We start from the raw sequence: 23,000 nt of genomic DNA, 5'->3' as shown, positions 1-23,000 counted from the left end.
TAATTGAAGAAGTGGTTAAGTTAATTGTATAGATGTTATCTTTTCTAAACTCTTTTAGACTTATTTTAGGGTTATCTAGGTGCTTGATTAGACATTCTGAAGATAATAACCTAACCTTATACCTAGTGTCACACAATTGACTGATACTTAGGAGATTATACTTGAAATTTTCAACAAGTAAGACATTTGTGATAATGAAGTCAAATTTTAGATCAATGTTACCTATACCAATTACCTTGAGTTTGTCATTGTTTCCAAAGGCAACTGTCCCTAAGTTTTTGTAAGTAAGTTGGGTGAATTTGGTGTGATCTCCAGTCATATATTTGGAGCAACCACTGTCCAAAATCCACTTGGTTTCCTACAATAGGTAGGAACTAGAATTAGTCTAAGTTTAGGCTGATAAAATTTTAAGGTTAGTTTTAACATAAATATTAAGTTAATTAAAAATTTTAAGTTAATTTTAAAATTAATTTTGAGTTAATAAAGTTAGTTTCAAAATTAATTTTAAGTTAGTTTTTAAAGTTTTTAAAAGTAATTTTTAAAGTTTTTAAAAGAATTTTTAAAATATTTTTTTTAAGTTTTTAAAATATTTTTTTAAAAAAAATTAAATAAATTTTAAAATAAATTTTAAAGTTTTTTAAAATAATTTTTAAAGTTTTTTTTAAGAATTTTTAAATACTAGACTGAAGATCTTCAACCGGGTACCTGACAAACCAGAAAGAGCACTTTAGACCACTTTTTTAGACCACTTTCGCCTTGCCAGAAACAGCACTTTAGACCTCTTTTGCCTTGGTGAGAGAAGAGTGAGCACCTCGATCTTCCATTTATTCCTGGTCATGTGTCCTGGTCATGTGCACCTACATTCACTAGTTTCACGAAGACCGGACCTTACTTCTCGGACCTCCATTTCCTAAGCTTTACGACGAGCAAACGTCAGTGTCGCAAAGACGAACAACGTGTGAGCTCCATGAGCGAACCTATCTAAAGCTTGCGCTATTTAAGTTCGCCCCTCTGGAGGAGGTTTAAAGATAGCCGCGGCAGACGTCGGAGGAACAGCGCGACACGACCAACGGGAGTGCCTAAGACTAATTAGACAATTTTTAAAGTTTTTAAAAGAATTTTTAAAATATTTTTTAAAGTTTTTTTATAAAAGAATTTTAAAAATAATTTTTAAAGTTTTTAAAATAATTTTTAAAGTTTTTAAAAGAATTGTTAAAGTAGTTTCTAAAGTTTTTTTAAAAATAATTTTTAAAGTTTTTTTTAAAAGAATTTTTAAAATAATTTTTAAAGTTTTTTTAAAGAATTTTTAAAATAATTTTTAAAGGAATTTTTAAAGTCATTTTTAAAGTTTTTTAAAAGAATTTTTAAAATAATTTTTAAAGTTTTTAAAAGATTTTTTAAAATAATTTTAAAAATTTTTAAAAGATTTTTTATAGTTTTAAAAAGAATTTTTAAAGTTTTTAAAATAATTTTTAAAGTTTTTTTTAAAAGAATTTAAAAAATAATTTTAAAAGTTTTTAAAAGAATTTTTTAAAGTTTTTAAAAGAATTTTTAAAGGTTTTTAAAAGAATTTATTCTTTTAAAGGTTTTTAAAAGAATTTTTAAAGTTTTTAAAATAATTTTTAAAGTTTTTTTTTTAAATTTTTTTTTAAAGTTTGAAAAGAATTTTTAAAATAATTTTAAAAGAATTTTTAAAAGAATTTTCAAAGTTTTTAAAAGAATTTTTAAAATAATTTTTAAAGTTTTTATTATTTTTTTAAGAATTTTTAAATTTAATTTAATTTAGTTTAATTGAATTATAATTTTAATTGAGTCCTTAGTCATCTCACCCGATCTACGTTTTTAATGAGGGAATTCTATAATTTTGTGAGATGAATTAGGTTCAATTTTAGGGTTTGGTTTAACTTTGTGTTAGATTCAGGTTTAGCTTTGGGTCCAACAAATAGGCATTCTCTGGATAAACTTCTGGGCTATGGTGAGCCACTTGGACATCATTAGAGTAACCATGCCTTCGAGGTTTTCCAAATAGTCCTATCCACTGGACTTAGTACAAAACCTTAGTCTAACTGGTTAGGATCCATAAAGGGTAGTTTCGGTCAGTTCCACTTAGTCAAATGCACCAGGTCGAAGTCATATCTTACTAGACATGCATAGACTAAGCTTCCCTAACGTACTATCATCCAAAACTTCGCCAGCACCATAGGTCAAGTTAGACTTGGTCCCTTTCTAATTAGTCCTAATTACCCTGCCGGGTAGGTTAGTTTTGGTTACCCTGTCGGGTAGGTTAGTTTTGGAGGTGCCAACTATTTTGAAGCCTCCCCCTGAATTATTGGCCTTTATTTTTGATTTTTGGTTCTTGGTTTATGTCTATTCTTTTTTATAGTTATAATTTACTTGATGATATTCTAAGTCTTGGTGTGGCTTAAAATATTTAGATTTTGAATTTGTTGGTCTAGATTTGAATTTTGGTTTTTTAGTTGATTCATTTGATTTTACATAATATATTTTTTCTTTGGGTATGTAGTATTGGTTAAGTCCTACTTACGTGGTTAAGCACGCTTTCGGAACCCACGCTTTACTTGATTGTTTGTGTTGGGTTATTAACGATTTAAATGTTTTATTCGAACTTGACTTGTAGCCAAGCCCGATTTGTTGTAGATTGTTTTTTGATTATTTAATATTAGATCTAAATTCTTAGATCTAGTTGTAAAATTTTCTAACATTTCTTTTAATTTGTTAATTTCTATTTTTAGTTATAAATTCTCCTTCTCAAGTGTTAGATCTTGAGTTGGATTTGATTTTGTGCTTTGTTCCTTGAGGTTTTGATTCTACTCAAGGAGCAATTTATTTTCTTTTTCCAATTTAACTAATTTACTATTCAGACATGTAATAATTTTAAAGAATTTTCTATTTAAATTAAAATTTACCTCGTCGGGACCTTCGGAAATGAGTACGGACTCGTGGCTCGATTCGGGTTTGGACCCGTCTTCCGATTCTTCATTCGATTCTTCTTTGAGGGCCATCAGCGCGAGGTGGCTCTGGTGCTTCTAATCTTCAGCCTCCGATTCGTCCGAGGAGGAGTCGTCCCAAGTCACTTTGAGAGCCTTCTTCTTGGATGCCTTTGTCTTTTCGCTCTTCAGTTTCGGGCACTCGTTCTTATAGTGACCCTTTTTGTTGCATCCAAAGCACGTTCCGTTCTTTGGTTCGGGGGAGTTGATTTTCTGCAAGTCCTTCTTGCTCCTGATTAACATCTTCCTTACTTGCATGTAACACTTTTTCAATTTTGATAGATTTTTAGAGATTTTGTAGGCATCCACGATAGATGCCCACAAATTATTGCATGGAAAAGTGTTCAAGGCATACCTTATTAAGCCCCGGTTCTCCATTTGATGTCCTATTGCGTGGAGTCCGTTGAGGATGTCCTTGATCCTCGCGTGAAGCTGATTTGCTAATTCTCCTTCCTACATTTTAATGTTAAATAGCTTATTTAATAACAAATCGTGTTTCGTTACCTTGACGTCGCTCATTCCTTCGTGTAGCTCGATCAACTTGTTCCAAAGTTCTTTCGCATTCTGGCGAGGTCCTACCCAGTTCAGTTCTTCATTCGTCAACCCACATTGCAGCGTGTTGAGAGCCTTGAAGTCTGTTGAAGCTTTCTTCTTCATGTCTGGAGTCCACTATTCCGGCTCCAGTGGAATTCCGGAGTTGTCGACCGACGCCTTGTAGCCTCTGGTGACGCTGAACCATTGGTCGAAGTCCGTCTTCATATACACTTCTATCTGCTTATTCCAGTACGAAAAATCATCCCCGTTGAACAGGGGAGAGCGTACTATGCTGAAGCCTTCAATTTGAGACATGATTAATCTGTACACACAAAAAAATTGACAAAGAAAGTCCCAAGACCAGGTCTTGGATTAATAGTGCGGGAGAAGAAGAAGTAAACTGAAAAACTGATTTGGTGTTGCACCAAATCAGATTAATAGCAACGAAAAGAATTCCCAAAAAGGTAATAATACCAGTTTGGAATAAAGACAAAAAACTGAAAACCGACAAAGAAAATGAAAGAAAATTACACCCCCTGTCTGATTGGTGGTTGCACCAAATCAGAGCGGTACCTGCTCTGATACCACTTGTTGGATTATAGCGTTTGATAGGGGGGGTGAATATCAAATAAAAAATTCGTAGAGTAAGCACAACAGAAAAGTAAACAAGCCAAAGAGAACAGATTTACTTGGTTCGGAGCCTTTGGCGGCTCCTACTCCAAGGCCCGCACACAAGGGTGCTTTCGATGGGCAATCACTAATAATTCGAAAACTTATTATACACTAAGTACAGGAATTATGTAGTAAAATAAAAACCGACAATTATGAAAATAAGACAGGAAAGAGAAAACTTTGTCAAAGATCTTTTCGCAATGTCGCAGGAGTACAGAAGAGTAAACTCTGAGTTATTGTTGGAGCTTCAGCCTTGACCCTCCTTATATAGGAGATTCGGGGCGCCTGAAATCTCCAGGGCGCCTTGAATATGCCGTAGCCGAGCTAACCAGGGTGCTCCGTGTGGCGAGATGACGTTGTGGATAAAAGTTCGCCTCCGGGCGCCCGGAACCATCCCGGGTGCTCGGACCCTCATTTTCAGCAGAATCCTTCCTGCAAGAAAAAGTTAGTCCGGAGACAAATATAAGATATATCCTGCAACACAGAGTATTAACACAGTTTAAAATTAAGAAGAATATTAATTAGATTCTGTCTCTCCGAGACCGGAATCTAGTCAGGATCTCGACTTAGAGTTCCAAAATGGCTCTGAGTCGGATCAGCGCCTAAGTTCCCTTCCTGGGAATGCGTCCTCACAGTCACTCCCTTCCAGTGACTTACCTTTACTTACCTGCCAGACGTCTGGTCAGCCCTTCGACCAGTCTGGGCTTCGTGTCAGCTATCCGGTCAGCCCGTCGACCTAGCTGGACTTCGTGCCAAACGTCCGGTCAGCTCGTCGATCCATTTGGACTTCGTGCCAGCTATCCGGTCCACCCGTCGACCTAGCTGAGCTTCGTGCCAGACATCAGGTCAGCCTGTCGACCAGTCTGGATTTCTCCTGCACACTTGATCAGAGTGTTAGATAACAACGAAACTAACTTAACCTATTTTGTCATTCATCAAAACTTGAGTTAGACCGTTAGTGTTAACCATACCAACAATGTTGATATGCTTAGTAGATTATAGCATCTAATAATAATTATGTTCATCTTTATTTCGGTATGTCACTACATGATACCTGTTGCATGCTTTTATCTATTCTGAATTTATGATTTATTATTGCCAAGATTATTTATGCTCATAGAGGTAGTGGCATACCATGCCTTGTGATACACCAGACTAGACATTTACCATATCTAACTCGTGTACCTAGATCTGTTTATTTGATCCATTTATTTTTGGTACATGTTTTATGGAGGTAGATATGGTCAGGATTTGCATGCTTAGTGTCATGCACCATCTTGCATGATTGCATGTTGTTCGATTGGTAGCCTCATTATTGTTGAGCTCATCGCTAGTTACATGGATCTGCACACACAACCACTCATGGGTTAGTGATATATCAGGCAGGGTGTGTGGCAGTTTGCTCTGTCAGTACTCCGCTGGTCCACTCATGGGTAGCGTGACACAGCGTGGTAGCACATCAAGGATCCCTCCTCTGATTGTCTCAGGGAGATGAGAGCATTGAGTTCCCCCACTTATGATTTGGGATAGGGGGATAGGTGTACTCCGACAGCATTCTGTCCACTCGGTCACTCATCAGGAGCAGTGATGGCAGAGTGCACAGTTATCATAGCCCTACCCACTCGGTCTCACCATCGTGTGTGAGATGGTTGACTGACATCAGGAGTGACCATGTCATTTGCATCATATGCATGATTGCATTTATTACTTATGTTTGCTGCATTTTATTTGCTGCATATTAGATGGATGCATATGTTTGACATGCATACAGGGACATGTTACTTTTGGTCTGACGACCTTATTATTCTGATAGGAGGTCCTGGTGAGTACAGTTTCTCCTTTTCTTACAGTTTTATATTTTCCATTATTTCAGAAGACTGTACACATATTTATTACTACTAATTATTTCTTATTATGCATGTCAACTTGGTATCCGCTGAGTGTTGGACTGACCCCATTGATATTTTCTTATTTCAGATTGAGACCGTCAGGAGGTTCTAGTTGCTAGTCCCCTGGTCACGAGAGTGTACGTATTAGTCTTGTGGTTTTCTGTTTGTTTCAGACTTATATTGGTTTTACACTTGGATTGTATGGTTTTGCTTATGACATTGTGATGGTTGGATTTTTGCTTGCTTAGTAGATTTTTATTTGGTGTGTTTTACTACGCGCCTGCCAGTCGACGGAAGAGGTAAGTTAGATGTTGTTTTTGCTTTCTTTTGTATTGTGGTGACAACCAGAGGCTGTTTGAATATAAACTGCGTGGTTTGTTAGCATTTTTATATTTATTGTTCCGACTGTGTTGGTCGTGTATGAGTTGGTTGTAGTAATGTTTCATATTGTCACCCGTACAGGGGGGATGCTGCTGAAATTTCTTTTGGCAGAGACTACTTGGGGCGTGACAATGCTTCAAGGCTTTCTTAGGTCGTCTGTTTCCTAGGATACAATGACTAACCATGATTGCCACCAAACACTAGTGGTCACAATGAACTGAAATGTACCCGACTGTTATCACGGGAAACTCCTGAGAGTCGGAGGGGGAACGTAGGTGGAAAACTTTAGCTTTTCACGTGTGTAACCCTTTTACTTGTAGTCGCAACCTCCTTTTATAGGAGCTCAAATGAACGACAAAATTAATGATCGATTAATGATCATTACGCACCAAGCTACGAAACGCCAGTGTTTCTCTCGGTCATTTTGATTCTGCATTAATCTTTCTTTAATGCATTCATTACACAAGCAACAAAAAGGTTTACGTGGTAAAATATTGGTTGTTCCATTTGGGCAAATTTTGCCCCGACCGGTCCGACATTCGGCGCTCGCAGGTCGTGCCCGCACACGAGTCATCATGGTTCAGTGCAATCCGAACCCTAGATTTGTACCCCTCTTGCGCACCCACGCGTGAGAGAGAACCTCTCCCCATGCATTTGTTCACATCCTCAATGTATGTGAATCAATATAAACCAACCAACATGCCATGAAACTTCCAATGTGGGACTAAAGTCCCATTCACAATAGAGCTTCTACTCTCTTCCACATTTTCTCCATTCACACATATTCAACAATCCCCCATATGAATGGAGAAAGGGTATGTGATAGCATTCAGCAGTTGAGTCAAGTATAAGATAGGTAGAGTTTACCCTTTGAACCTTCCCTTATGAAGATTTGGTTGCTTACTGGCTGATAGTAGACACAATGCCCTTGAACTATACTGTCGTTTATGTAAGCAGTGACAAATCTCACCCAAGACTCTCCCTGATACAACTCAATTCTCATGAATGTGTTCTTTCTTGACAATGAACACACCTGGTTCTGTGAGAAGTTCTAAGAATTACGCCTCCAATTCTCTTCGAAGCGGCCCCACTTTTTTCTCACATAGGTGATCCCTCAAGAATTGTCATATACTCTTCTTAATCATTAAAAGGTCATCGACTTATCCTGGTTTAGTCACTGTTTCATTAGGCTATCCCCCACAGTGTGTTTAGTCAGTGCAGATTAGTTATCCCTTTAAACCTAGTTCTTGGGATCTCCAGTCAGCATAGCTTGGGTGTCCTCTGTATTGATCGTTGACAATGGCATCAAGCACATTCCTCATGATAAGTTTGCAACTAACTCTTGATTTAACCCTTTGGTTAGTGGATCTGCTAGGTTATCCTTTGACCTCACATAGTCAACGATGATAACTCTTGTTGAGAGTAGTTGTCTAATGGTATTAGGGCATTCGCAGTCGTAAACCTCTTAAAGAGGCCTATGCTCTGCCACATCATTGTCACATCAAAAGTTAAAAACCTTATTTCTTTTAAAAATCACTCTCTATTATCATAAAACCTCTCTCTTTTAAAAACTCCACTTCTTTTAAAATTCTTTCTCTATCCTCTCTCCATTATTTTTTTTATAAACCTGGTCCTAAGATTTTGATACAGGTTTATAAAAAAAATTATAAACCCCACCTATGTAGTGGGGGAGGGGTTTATATTGAGAGATTTATAGTATATATTGCATGCTATAAACCTCCCACTGCAGATGCCCTTATGTCGACGACGTATATGTCTAGACTTACCATTATACAAATGACTCCATGCCCAACCAATTGCTTATTGACTGTCGCAATGTATGCAAATTGTCGGCACAAGTTTCGGTCATCGTGGAATATCTTCTAAGAATTGCTGTAGCTATTCAGCCTCTTTACCATATTTTTCAAGAGCTACAAACTCAGATTCCATCGTGGATCTGGTTATTACAGTTTGCTTAGAAGATTTCCAGGAAATGATTGCACCTGTTAGAGTGAAGACATATCCACTCGTAGACTTAGAGTCTTTTATATCATATATCCAACTTGCATCGTTATATCCTTCGATCACAGCAGGATATCTTGTACAGTACAGTCCATATTCACGAGTATACCTCAAGTACCTCAGTACTCTTGTTATCCTTTTTCAGTGCTCAACACTGGGATTACTTGTGTATCTATTCAGTTTACTTACTGCATAGGCCAAGTCTGGTCGTGTACAACTCATCAAGTACATCAAACTTTCAATCACTCGAGAGTACTCTATCTGAGAGATACTTTCACCTTGATTTTTCGATAAATGTTGACTCGTATCTATCGGCGTTCGTGCCAAAGCAGTATCACCCTTGGTGAATTTCTCAAAAATCTTGTTCACATAATGGGATTGACTAAGAACAAGTCTTCCTGTCGTTCTAAGAATTTTGATTCCTAGAATGACATCAGCTAGGTCCATGTCTTTCATGTCAAATCTTGAGTTTAACATATCTTTAGTGGATTTAATTATCTTATCATTACTCCCAATGATAAGTATGTCATCTACATATAGACACAAGATAATGTAGTCATTCTCTATGACTTTCATGTAGACACATTTATCACTTTCATTAATCTTGAATCCACATTCCTTCATTGCATTATCAAATTTCTCATGTCATTACTTTGGTATTTGTTTCAAGCCATATAATGACTTTACCAATCTACAAATCTTATTTTTCTGTCCTGACACAGAAAACCCCTCAGATTGTGCCATATAAATTTCCTCTTCTAAATCTCCATTTAGAAAGACAGTCTTTACATCCATTTGATGTATTTCGAGATTCTATAGAGTGGCAATAGCCAACAATACTCTAATGGAAGTTATTCTCTACACCGGAGAATACGTATCAAAGTAATCGAGACCTTCTCATTGTCGGTATCCTTTGATTACCAATCTGGCCTTATACTTATCAATCGTGCCATCTGACTTCATTTTATTCTTGAAAATCCACTTGCAACCTAGTGGTTTACTTCCCGGAGGAAGATCCACAAGTTCTCAAGTGTGATTTGCTAAGATAGATTCTATCTCAGATGCAATTGTCTCTCTCTAGTGAGGTCCATCAGAAGAGTCTACAACTTCTGAGTAAATTCAAGGCTCACTCTCCAACATGAAAGTGATAAAATCCGATCTATAGGATTTTTCTACCCGAGCTCTTTTGCTCCGTCTAGGCTTAACCTCTGTTACGCAATCGCAAGTGTACTGTTTCGTTGTCAGTAATATAAATGATTTGTCGAATCCACAGGGACTGTTGATTAAGCACTAGAGATGTCGCAAATAGGTTATCTAGACGGTCGAAAGTTAGCTTTGGCGCTTACAAACTAACGAGAGTGATTGAAGAGAGAAGGAAGGTTGAGAGAGAGAGAAGAGATCTTGGAGGGAATGAGCTTCGGGAGATGGATTCTAGGATTTCGATTTCATTGTAATACTAGGATATACTACATAGATTGTTTAGTTTCTACCCTTTATGTCCATGCTCTTGTAGGAAGTTAGATTGGTCAATATCCCTAGGTATCGAATAGAGACGATCCCTGTGAAATCCTGTAACGGTTAACCCCTATCACTAGGGCGCCTCGGTAGATCACAGGAATTCGTGTCTAGTAAATAGCAATAAGGATAAAGGTAGATGGTACGGGTTCCTACTTTCTTATGGAGGAATTGCCTCTCCTTTCAAGAGAATGTCCTAGACGTCCGTGAACGGGTTACCCTTGTCACTAGGGCCCCTCGGGTATACGATTTAGAGCACTCTCTCTACGAGAGCAGCAATTCCTATGGGATTGTTTCTCCTTTTAAGGGAATGTCTTAGACCTCCGGAAAGGGTTATCCTTGTCACGAGGGTACCTTGGTCAATACGCTCTAGGGCATCCCCTTGCGTGATCAACAATCCTCCACATCAATCAGCAAAGCGTGCAAAAAACATAACTACGTCACACACACAACTTCATCAAGTATGAACAAGGCATAAACAATTCATTGAATAGAAATAAGGCGAATCAACATAGTTCTACATCTCCATCGTATTACAAATAATTCCTAATCCTAGAAGAGGATGTCTACTCCATTGTGGGGGAAGAACAACCCCAAAACATAAAGAAGAACATACTTACAACCCTTGATATGAGAAGGAAGGGAAGAAGCGATGCTTGCTGAGATTTCCGATGTCTTGGGGATGCCTCCTTGCTCTGGAGATGGACGGAACGTCAAGGGACGGTGGTGGATGAAGCTCGACGGCTTTCCCCGAGGGGAGGGATGAAGTCCCGAACCAAAGATATGTTAGAGTGTATACTAAAAGCCTAGCTTTTGGTATAAATATTTATCTAGAAATAAGAATCACATTGGTCAAATGTCTACATTTATGATAAATGTAGTTGCTCAATTAATTTATATTGTAGATAACATGGTGGGTGGTGTCACACACAGAAGATCATGTTATCAGTACCTTATAAATTATAAACAGTAGCTCACGACCAAGATGGAAAGGAACAAACCATTGGAAGGTCGTAGTGTAATTAGATATTAGTTTATCTTAACTATATAATTACACTAGTACACTTAGAGTGTATTGAGTAGGACCATTTGAGGTCGTTCCTTTTATACTGACTTTATAAAGGAACAAAGACCTCAGTTATTATGGAAGTGTGTGCTCTTAATCCTAATATAATAACAAGCACATATATTTGATATTTATTTCTTTAATTTATCAATGGGTGAGATTTAGTTCGATAAATCAATAAGCCCGATAAGTTGGGAAATGATATCACTTATAGTGTGTGTTGTTGATTATAGAAGGAAACTGTGTCCTAGTGATCTAGGTTGAGAATGTCCCCAAGAGGAGCTCATAAGGATTGTCATGTTAAACCCTGCAGGTGGACTTAGTCCGACATGACGATGAAGTTGAATGGTAGTACTCTTGGAGCTAGATATTAATTAAGTGAGTTGTCAGTAACTTACTTAATTAGTGGACATTTGTTATCTTAAACACAGGGAGACTAACACACTCATAATAAGAAGGAGCCCAAAATATAATTTGGGATTGGTGTGGTAGTTCAATAATAGTTCTTTAGTGGAATGAATTATTATTGATAAAATTAAGTTGTGTGTTCGGGGCGAACACGGGATGCTTAATTTTATCAGGAGACCAAAACCAATTCCTCCTCTCGGTCCCTATCGTAGCCTCTAGTATATAGAGATTTATACCCACCGCATACCCATCCAATGGGGCCGGCCAAGCTAGCTTGGAACCCAAGCTAGGGCCGGCCAAGACCAAGTGGATGAGCCATGTAGGTGGTCGGCCAAAGCTTGGGTCCCAAGCTTAGGTGGTCGACCACTAGAATATTAAAAGGGTTTTTTTTATTAAAATTATTTCTTATGTGGATATCATGATTTAAAAGAGAGTTTAAAAATTAAAATTTCCTTTTATAACTTTCTACAAAAGATTAAGAGAAGAGATTAATCTCTTTCCTTATTTGTAGATTAAAAGGATGGTTTTAATTTTTAAAAACTTTTCTTATTTGTAAATCATCCACATGTCTAAAAGAGAGTTTAAAAATTTAAAATCTTTCCTTATTTATTGATTAAAAGGTTGATTTTAAATTTTAAGAAAACTTTACTTTTTAAACATGTTCATTATTTAAAAAGAGAGTTTAAAAATTAAATAATCTCTTTTATAAGTTTCTACAAAAGATTAAGAAAAGATTTGATATCTTTCCTTATTTGTAGATTGAAAGATATTTTAATTTTTAGAGATAACTTTCTTTTTATCCACATGTTTAAAAGAAATATTTTAATTTATAAAATTTCTTTTTATTAACCAATCATGAAGGGATAAAATTATTGGAAAAATTTTATAAATTTCCGGAAGCAAATAAGGAAGTTTTAATTTGTGTTTAAAATTTTATTTGCTTGGAGATTTGTATAATGGCCGACCATTGTAAATTGAGAAGAGAAAAATTATTTTTAATTAAATAAATTTTCCTTTTCATGGCAAAAGAATTAAGGAAGTTTTTATTTAAATTTCCTTATTTGCCAAGACCAAGGATTATAAAAGAGGGGGTAGAGGTGCCTTCATGAATGAACAACTCTATTATTTTTCTCCCTCTTTTCTTCCTTGGGTGTGGCCGGCCCTTTCTTTCCTCTCCTCTCCTTTGTGTGGCCGAAACTTTCTCATGGTGGAGATAGCTTTGGTGGCCGGATCTAAGAAGGAGAAGAAGGAGAGAAAAGAAGCCTCTTTTCTAGCATCCCTTGGAGCATGGTGGTGGTGGCCGAACCTCTTCATCCTAGAAGAAGTTTTGATGGCCGAAATTTGCAAGGAAGAAGAAGGTGCTTGGTGGTTCTCATCTCGGAAGATCGTTGCCCACACAACGTCCGAGGTTAGAAGAGGAATACGGTAGAAGATCAAGAGGTCTTTTTAGAAGGTATAACTAGTAATTTTTCCTTTCCGCATCATACTAGTTATTTATGGAAATAATACCAAATACAAGAGGCTTACGATTCTAGTATTTCGAATATGTTTTTCGATGTTGTGTTCTTTTGTTTTATTTTTCCTTGTGATTTGATTGTTCTTTTCGGTTAACCTAAAGTTATTTTAGGAAATTAAATATTAGCTTTCTATAAAAGGTTTTGTCTAGTCGGTGGTGGTTGCTCCCATATCCAAGAAGGTCATGTGCCTCGCCACGTCAGTACTGGAAACCAATTATGGAAATTAATATTTAATGGAATTAATAACTTAAGGAGATTTGGGTCGAACGTGTTAAGTTCCGCAGGATACCCAAGTCAAAACCTAAAAGAACGAATAGATTAAGTTTTGGATCAAATGTGTTAAGTTCCGCATGCGATCCAAAATTTAATTTAAAAGAACACATGGTAGCTAGGAAAAGGTTCAGACCTTTGTACAAAATTTTTGTACAGTAGAACCTTTAGGTTTTCCGAGTAGCAACCAACAAGATAATCAAAGAATAGGATTCTTGACCCTTTTATACCTCCTCCACGCTGCCCAGGAAAATCATGATTTATAGACGTCCGGTAAACTAGGTTTTTCACCCAATAGACCAGGTTTTCTCATGATTTGCCCTGAACCAAAGTTGTAGCCCTTGAAATTATCTTCAATCTGATACTTGGATCGAGCCCTGACTCAAAACGATCCGAAAGTTATGGCGGTTCGAAGCTTGGTCTGCAGTCTGGGTGGAGGTCCAGTTGAACCCACAGTTGGGAGGCACGGTCGTGCCATTTAGCACGGGCAAACAATTCTTTCTCTCTGTTGGATCTGAAGAAAAGTTGTAGATCTTGAAGTCATCTACGTTTTGGTATAAAGAATGTCCCAAAACTCCAACGAAGCACAAAGTTATGGCCAAATTATAAACAGTCTGCAAGCTGCCCTGAATTCAACACAATCCTGTTTTGGCGTGGCACGGCCCGTGTTCTTCGTCGCACGGCCGTGTGGAATCCACACGGTCTCACACGGCTCCTTCTCGGGTTGAGTCACACGGTCGTGCGAAGTTGCATGGTCGTGGCCTTCTTCGTCTCTACCGAGGTCACAAGGTCGTGTGGATTCACATGGCCGTGACCTTTCTCTCCACTAGAATGTTGGCACGACCGTGCCATTTGGCACTGCTGTGTGCTGCTTGGCCACTGTCATGGGGGCACGGTCGTGCATGGTTGCACGGGCATACCTTTCTTGGCTGCTGGTGGTGAGGCACGGCCGTGCAGGGTTGCACGGTCGTGCTCTGATCCCTCTCTGGATTGGCCATACGGTCGTGCAATGTTGCACGGGCGTGCTCTCTGCTTTGTCCTGGTGCGTCGACAATCACCGTTTTCGCTCCAAAAGTTATCCCTGTCAACACAAAACCAAACAAAGAGCAGATATCTGAACAAAAGAGTATATATGGTGAATACATGCTAAAAGAGGTGATCATGCAAGGAACATATACGTATAAAGCAAGTGAATGCGCGTCAAAACATGCATAAACGATCATACTATTTACGCACATCACACCCCCAGACTTAAACCTTTGCTTGTCCTCAAGCAAAATCCGCAATCTAGATTCATGTGGTTAAATAGTGCATCATAATCTCTAACAAGTCAATCTAATTCTATCAAATGATTTCATTGGTGAGTAAGATACAAAAGTAGTTTGAGTATGATCTAAGTAGTAGTCCTCCGTGTTCAGTGTGAAAGTGGCCTAGATTTATCAAGTTTCAATCACTAAGTCTAGTCAAGTCGTCATAAAATTGTGTTCCTTATGCTTTCAGCGATAGACACTTACCTGCCACACGCAAGGTTCGTTCCCCTTAAAAAAATGCTATGCATCGTCTACACAAGGTCTCAAAGGAATACTCAGTATCAAGAGAAACATAGCATTCATTTCCCCAGTAACCTAACTCGGTCTCAAAGGGGTGAATTGCTTGTTTCTATTCACGACAACTATTTTTTTATCCCTTATTTGTTTTCATTTTTTTTCTTTGAATGTTTGTAGAGTATCAAACTTGAACAAACCTTCACTTTTTTTATTTTTTTCTTTTTTGGGATTAATTTTTCCAAATGAGCTTACATGATCTGAGTTTATCCAGTAACCAAAATGTAGTTGAGAGGTCACCATAAAAGCACAAGTACTAGTCCAATTCCATGACTCATGACTATTTTAGAGTTATCAACTATCAAAAATAGGCGTAGTGTATAGAGGTCTTAAAACAAAGCCAATACTTAAACTCTTATAGTAAAACAATGTTCACTTCATGCTATCATAGATAGAAAAAGATAGATCACTAAACATAAGTAACACATGAATCACATAAAATCTAGAATAGATCGTATTTTGCATTAAGGAACAAACAATCATAATATGATGTAGGATGCAACTAGCAAAAATTTTATTATGCAAAAAGAAATAAGCAAAAGTTGAACTAAACTAAATGCATCTAATGCATCCCCCCAGACTTAAATTTTTCATCGTCCTGATGAAAACTAGAAATGTAATGTGAAGAAAATTTATGAAGTTTAGAGAAGTTACCAAGTGATGAGCTTCAAATCATTGACATTCATGTTTTTGAAGATACTCCTCTATCCAATGCTTACATTCCTCCATAACTTTAAAATCTACGAAAATAATATAGACAATAAAAATTAAGTAGAGAGTATGATTTATTATCAATGAAGTAAAAATAAACTAAAACTAAAATGAAAGCAAGGTTGAACTAGGGTTGCCTCCCAAGAAGCGCTTGTTTAAGGTCATTAGCTCGACCACCTCATTAGATTCATCTAAATCTCGCTCTTGGAGGGGTAAGATATTTTAGAACCCTCTTACCAAGGGCTCTTATTATGGAGGGAGCTTTCATCAAAAGGTGAAGAGTAACTCTCTCCATCTTCGTCTTATTGGAAATTCTTTCAGGAGGTCGAAGACGGTTCAGGTCGAGCTTCCAATTATAGGCCCCATGAAAATCTGCACATGCAAAGAAAATACAAATCTCCCGCAAATGTATTAGATAAGATAGAGTCATAACCATATTAAGATAAGCAGAATAAGAAATAAAAACCGAATCACATCCAACAAAGTCAATGGCAGGTACCTCTATAAAATTTTTCAAAAGATCACAAGAAATACTAACCTTACTTTGTTGAGAGGTACCTGAAATTTCTAAACATGTGGATGTGACTTCCTCTGAATCAAATGATGGTTCTGGCTCTGGCTCTAGTGTTGGTACTTCCAAAGGTGGTGATTCTTGAGACTCTGCTAACTCTGCACAAGTCCCTACACATGGATCCACAACATATTCAATTCTTGCAACTCTCATAATCTCTAAAGGTTGTGTGGACGAAGGAGGTGATTCTTGAGATGTTGTTTCCACACCACAACTCCCTACACTTCCTTCCAAATCATCATTATCAACACAAGTATCAAAAAATAAACCAACGTCTATATCTTCAATAGGAGAATCAACTATAGGAGGACCATTGACTTCATTTGCATTTTTACGTTGATCTACCTCAATACATTCATCATCTGAAAATTCAATGTCACTATAACACCCTGTAAAATCTGGAGGAAGATCTGAAAACTTATTATCCACTGCATTATTATCATAATCCTCATCTAAAGAGTCCTCATCTTCATATGTATCCAAAAATCTACACTCAACCATATTAGTGTCACAGAATTTGCCAAAGTCTTCGTTTTCATTGACCCTCACTAGCCTTTGCGGAAAAGGAACCTTTAGTGAAGGTCCTGGGAAAGGTTGAGCATATGGCTGAGGTTCAAATTGCTTGTCTAGTGATGGTCTGATCAATCGTTGAGGGAAAGGTACTTATGACATTTGGGAACCTCCTAGAATAATGGAACTGAGTTCATGTGGTCTTCTATTGTTCTTCTCCTTAATTCTATACAAGTCATTTTTCAGAAGTTCTTCATGATTCTTGCCGCTCCTCAACTTACCATCATTACACTTTTCACTAGATCTTATTTGTGTAGGAGGGGGATCTTCTTTGAACCATTTTGAAATTATGCTCTCAATCTTTGCCCCCAAATGTTTGAACTCCTCATTCTGTGACTTCCGAATTTCGACATTCTTGGATGGTTGAACTGTATTTCGTTTGACAGGCTCTCTAGTATTTATGACTTGCACTTCTTGAATATTTGAAGGAGATTCCATCCAACTTTTATCTGACCATTCTTGGAGATTTAATGTCACTTGATCAATCAATGTATATGCTTCGTCCACACTTTTATTCATAAAAGAACCTCCAGCTGATAAATCCAAATAACATTTATCTGAGAAAGAAATTCCCCTATAAACTATTTGCAGGGTAAGCCATTTTTCCAAGCCATGGTGAGGGCACTGCCTTTGTAAACTCTTGAATCTGTCTCATGCTTCAAATAAAGATTCTCCATTTGCTTGAACAAAATTTGTGATGCAACTCCTCATGTAGATTGTTCTGCTTGGAGGGAAAAAATGATTCATAAATTGCTGCTCCAATTGTTCCCAACTTGTGATGCTTTGAGGACGAAGAGAATATAACCAAGTCCTTACTTTATCCTTGATACTGAAAGGAAATGTCATCAATCGAACTGCATCCGCTGACACCCTTCATAGTCCACCATATCACAAAGCTCTAGAAATCTCTCAAGGTGCAGATAAGGACTTTCTGATACTTCTTCTCTTGAAATTAACTTTGGGTCTAGTTGGAAACTTTCTGTTTCAATATGAGGCTGCACAATGGGAGATAAAAAATCTTGCAGAAATGGGTGCAGAGAAATCTCTTAAGGACCTGCTTGACATATTAGCGCTCATGGTATCTAAGAAAAAATATTTATGAGAAGAATTAAAAAAAGGAAAAAAAATGGAAGACAAGAAGTAAAATGCTATGTGAAAAAAAATAAATGCAGAATTTAAAGACAAGAAAGGAAATGTAGATTTTTTTTTTTTTTTGAGTTATGAAAATGGAAAAACAAAAAAACTATTCACAAGTCTAGATTAACTAAATAGCTAATCTACTAATGTTAATGCGAACAGTCCCCAACAACGGTGCCAAAAACTTGTTACGCAACTGCAAGTGTACGGTTTCGTCGTCAGTAATATAAAAGATTTGTCGAATCCACAGGGACTGTTGATTAAGCACTAGAGATGTCACAAGTAGGTTATCTAGACGGTCGAAAGTTAGCTTTGGCGCTTACAAACTAACGAGAGTGATTGAAGAGAGAAGGAAGGTTGAGAGAGAGAGAAGAGATCTTGGAGGGAATGAGCTTCGGGAGATGGATTCTAGGATTTCGATTTCATTGTAATACTAGGATATACTACATAGATTGTTTAGTTTCTACCCTTTATGTCCATGCTCTTGTAGGAAGTTAGATTGGTCAATATCCCTAGGTATCGAATAGAGACGATCCCTGTGAAATCCTGTAACGGTTAACCCCTATCACTAGGGCGCCTCGGTAGATCACAGGAATTCGTGTCTAGTAAATAGCAATAAGGATAAAGGTAGATGGTACGGGTTCCTACTTTCTTATGGAGGAATTGCCTCTCCTTTCAAGAGAATGTCCTAGACGTCCGTGAACGGGTTACCCTTGTCACTAGGGCCCCTCGGGTATACGATTTAGAGCACTCTCTCTACGAGAGCAGCAATTCCTATGGGATTGTTTCTCCTTTTAAGGGAATGTCTTAGACCTCCGGAAAGGGTTACCCTTGTCATGAGGGTACCTTGGTCAATACGCTCTAGGGCATCCCCTTGCGTGATCAACAATCCTCCACATCAATCAGCAAAGCGTGCAAGAAACATAACTACGTCACACTTACAACTTCATCAAGTATGAACAAGGCATAAACAATTCATTGAATAGAAATAAGGCGAATCAACATAGTTCTACATCTCCATCGTATTACAAATACTTCCTAATCCTAGAAGAGGATGTCTACTCTATTGTGGGGGAAGAACAACCCCCAAAACATAAAAAAGAACATATTTACAACCCTTGATATGAGAAGGAAGGGAAGAAGCGATGCTTGCCGAGATTTCCGATGTCTTGGGGATGCCTCCTTGCTCTGGAGATGGACGGAACGTCAAGGGACGGTGGTGGATGAAGCTCGACGGCTTTCCCCGAGGGGAGGGATGAAGTCCCGAACCAAAGATAATCAAAGAATAGGATTCTTGACCCTTTTATACCTCCTCCACGCTGCCCAGGAAAACCAAGATTTATAGGAGTCTGGTAAACCAGGTTTTTCATCTATTAGACCATGTTTTCTTATTATTCGCCCTGAACCAAAGTTGTATCCCTTGAAATTATCTTCAATCTGATACTTGGATCAAGACCTGGCTCAAACCAATCCGAAAGTTATGGCAGTTCGAAGTTTGGTCTGCAGTCTGGGTGGAGGTCCAATTGAACCCGCGGTTGGGAGGCACGGCCGTGCCATTTAGCATGGGCAAACAATTCTTTCTCTCTGTTGGATCTGAAGCAAAGTTGTAGATCTTGAAGTCAGATACGTTTCGATATAAAGAACGTCCCAAAACTCCAATGAAGCGCAAAGTTATGGCTAAATTACGAATGATCTGCAATCTGCCCAGAATTCAGCACAACCCTGTTTTGGCGTGGCACGACCCATGTTCTTCGTCGCACGGCCGTGTGGAATCCACATGGCCTCACACGGATCCTTATCGGGTTGAGTCACACGGCCGTGCGAGGTTGCACGGCCGTGGCCTTCATCGTCTCTACCGAGGTCACACGGCCGTGACCTTTCTCTCCACTGGAATGTTGGCACTGCCGCGCCATTTGGCTCAGTCGTGTGCTGCTTGGCCACTGTCATGGGGGTACGGCCGTGCATGGTTGCACGACCATACCTTGCTTGACTGGTGGTAGTGAGGCACGACCGTGCTCTGATCCCTCTCTGGATTGGCCACACGGTCGTGCTCTCTGGTTTGTCCTGGTGCGTCGATAATCACCGTTTTCGCTCCAAATATTATCTCTGTCAACACAAAACCAAACAAAGAGCAGATATCCGAACAAAAGAGTATATATGGTGAATACATGCTAAAAGAGACGATCATGCAAGGAATATATACGTATAAAGCAAGTGAATGCGCGTCAAAACATGCATAAACGATCATACTATTTACGCACATCAACCTCCACAGGTTCCACATCATCATCTTCATCTTGTGTTCCATATGCCCGTTTTGAGGAGCTAGCATCCTCACGGGGTCTTATACGGAAACACATGCTCGAAGAAAGAGGCATTTCTCAATTCGATTATCGAGTTCTTGTGTATCTCCGGTATGTGTGACTTATACACACAAAATTGATACGCACTGCTGTTCTGTCCATATCCAATAAATATTCAATCAACAGTCTTTGATTCTATCTTAATCTTTTTTGGATCAGACGCCAACACTTTGGCAAGACACCCCATATTCGTAAATATTTGTAGGACGATTGTCTTCCATTCCACAACTCATAAGGGCTCTTATCTATTTTTTTCCAGGACACCTTATTTAAAAGGTAATTAGCTGTTAACACAGCTTCCCCCCACATGGACTTTGACAATCCAAAGCTTAATAGAAGAGCATTCATCATCTCTTTTAGAGTTCGATTTTTTCGCTCAACAACTCCATTTTGCTGAGGAGTATAAAGAGCTGTTATTTCGTGTCTGATCCCATGTTCAGCACACAACTCAGCAAATAGTGATACATATTCACCACCTCGGTCACTTCAAACCACCTTAATCTTTCTATTAAACTGGTTTTCAACCTCAGTCTTATAGATAACAAATTTTTCTATAGCTTTATCCTTACTTTTGAGAAGATACATATAACAATATTTTGTGTTATCATCTACAAAAGTGATGAAGTATTTATTACCACCACGTGTTGACATACCTTTTAGGTCGCACACATCAGTGTGGATTAGGTCAAGTGGTTCATTACTTTTTTCAATATGTTGAAAGGATGACCTTGTCATTTTCGCTTCAACACAAATCTCACACTTGTGTTTTGAGTCAAGGTGGAATGCATGTATGCTTTGTATGTTTATTAATCCATGCAACACATCGTAGTTAACATGTCTTAGTCTAATATATCACAAACACGAAGACTCAAGCATATAAGTGGAAGAGCTTTCATTTTTATTTATCTTGGGCCTAATGACTATTACATTGAGCTTGAATAACCCATCAAATACATAGGTCATTCCTACAAACATTCCATTCTTAGACAATACAACTCTATCCAACTCAAAAATAATGCGAAAGTCATGCTTGCTTTGTTATGTTTTTCGGGCCGCAAAAACCGCTTTTTTTTCGTTGCGGAAACCCCGAAATCCCCGCCACCGGATCCGTGCGAAGAATAAGATTTCATATACATGTTTTCTACTCCTAGATCTACACTAGATCTACAAGATCAGAGGGTATACCTTTGAAGCGAAGCCCTTCGCGTAATCCCGCTCGTCCTAGGTTCGCCGGATCTCGAGAGTATAAAGGTAGATACTTCTCTATGTGTATCCACACGAACAAATCGATGGAGGAAAAACTTTAGAGTGTGCTAGCACTCTATGAAGTTTCGGCCAAGGGTGGAGGAGAGGGAGAGAAGAAAGAGCTTGAGGAAGAAGGAGTTACTCACCAAAATGAAACTCCTCACAAGCACTAAAGTGGTCGACCACTTTTCATGAGGAGTTATATACTCCATGGAATTTCAAGAGTCAAAAACTCTTGATCTTCCTCATGAGGTGGCACACACATGTGCTAGCCTTGATGATGTGGCACATCACCATTAGCCACTTAATGCCAACTCACCAATGAGGTGGCAAATGGTCAAGTCAAACTTGACCCTTCATCTTCCTCTCAAGTCAAGTCAAACTTGACCACTTCTCTCCCTTAGTTGATCTAATCTAACCATTGGTTCAAGTCAATTTTAATTTAATGAATCTCTGTTCATTGAATTAAATTAATTAAATGAGTCTAAGTCCAAATTAGACTCACTTAATACATGAACCAAATTGAGTCCAACTCAATTAGCACAATTTGGATTACTCTTAATCCAATTTGGTTCATCACATAAACCTAATCATTTAGGTTCATCAAATGAACCTAATCTCCATCTAATTGTCCTTTGTGTATGACTCTATAGGTTCTTATAACGTTGGCAATGCTCCTAAACCCATTTAAAAGCATAACTAATGAGCGGTATCTAGCAAGACATCATTACTATCCAAGTTATAAGAATGTTGAGACTCAACATCACCTTGTGACTACTAATTGTGACTCTTCACAATATATGACATTGTCCTTCTATCCTAGACATCTAGATTGATCAATATGAGGCACAGACCGTGTCATCCTCTAATCAATCTAAATCTTGAACTCCAAGTAGACTCACTCGATCAAATGAGCTCAATATCTTATATTGACTCATTTGGGCATGGTCATGCACTTAGTGGTCTCACTCTATCAAAAATATCGATGTCTCTTCCGTCATATAGGAGGGATAGATCTCATCTACATCACTCACATCCCTCCGCATAATTTGTTACATACCCAGTAATCGCCTTTATAGTCCACCCAGTTACGAGTGACGTTTGATGAAGCCAAAGTACGTAACTCCTTATGTAGGGAACCATAGTGACTTCAGGTCCAAGGACTAGTAGTCATACTAATAGCCACATGAGAAAGTATATGACACTCATATAACGATCCATGATACTTTCCCATGGCGGATCATTCAGTATACATTCTCCAATGCATACCCATGAGTCAACTTGATATCTCTATATCCATGACTTGTGAGATCAAGTCATCTAATTGACCTACATGCTAGTCTCGTCGCATTAACATTGTCCCTGAATGTTAATACTCGACTATGAATGATTAAGAGTAGTGTTCCCTATATCATCTCACTATCGGTTCAACTAACCAATTGATATAGGTAAGAACCCTCTACTCAAGGACGCTATTATACTTAATTATTTGGCACCAATACAAGTAAGTATAATAA

At 38.1% G+C, this 23,000-nt stretch overlaps 1 non-coding gene across 1 annotated transcript; it reads left to right on the top strand.

Annotated features, from left to right (window-relative positions):
- Positions 1 to 17,345: 17,345 nt before the first annotated feature.
- LOC121998846 lies at positions 17,346 to 17,451 on the top strand. Its single transcript, XR_006116637.1, has one exon. It is a non-coding gene; the product is annotated as a small nucleolar RNA R71 (small nucleolar RNA).
- The last annotated feature ends 5,549 nt before the right edge of the window (positions 17,452 to 23,000 follow it).

The sequence above is a fragment of the Zingiber officinale genome, chromosome 6A (genome assembly GCF_018446385.1).
Source record: "Zingiber officinale cultivar Zhangliang chromosome 6A, Zo_v1.1, whole genome shotgun sequence".
In the NCBI taxonomy this organism is placed as follows: Eukaryota; Viridiplantae; Streptophyta; class Magnoliopsida; order Zingiberales; family Zingiberaceae; genus Zingiber; species Zingiber officinale.
This window is presented reverse-complemented; position numbering and strand designations above follow the sequence as displayed.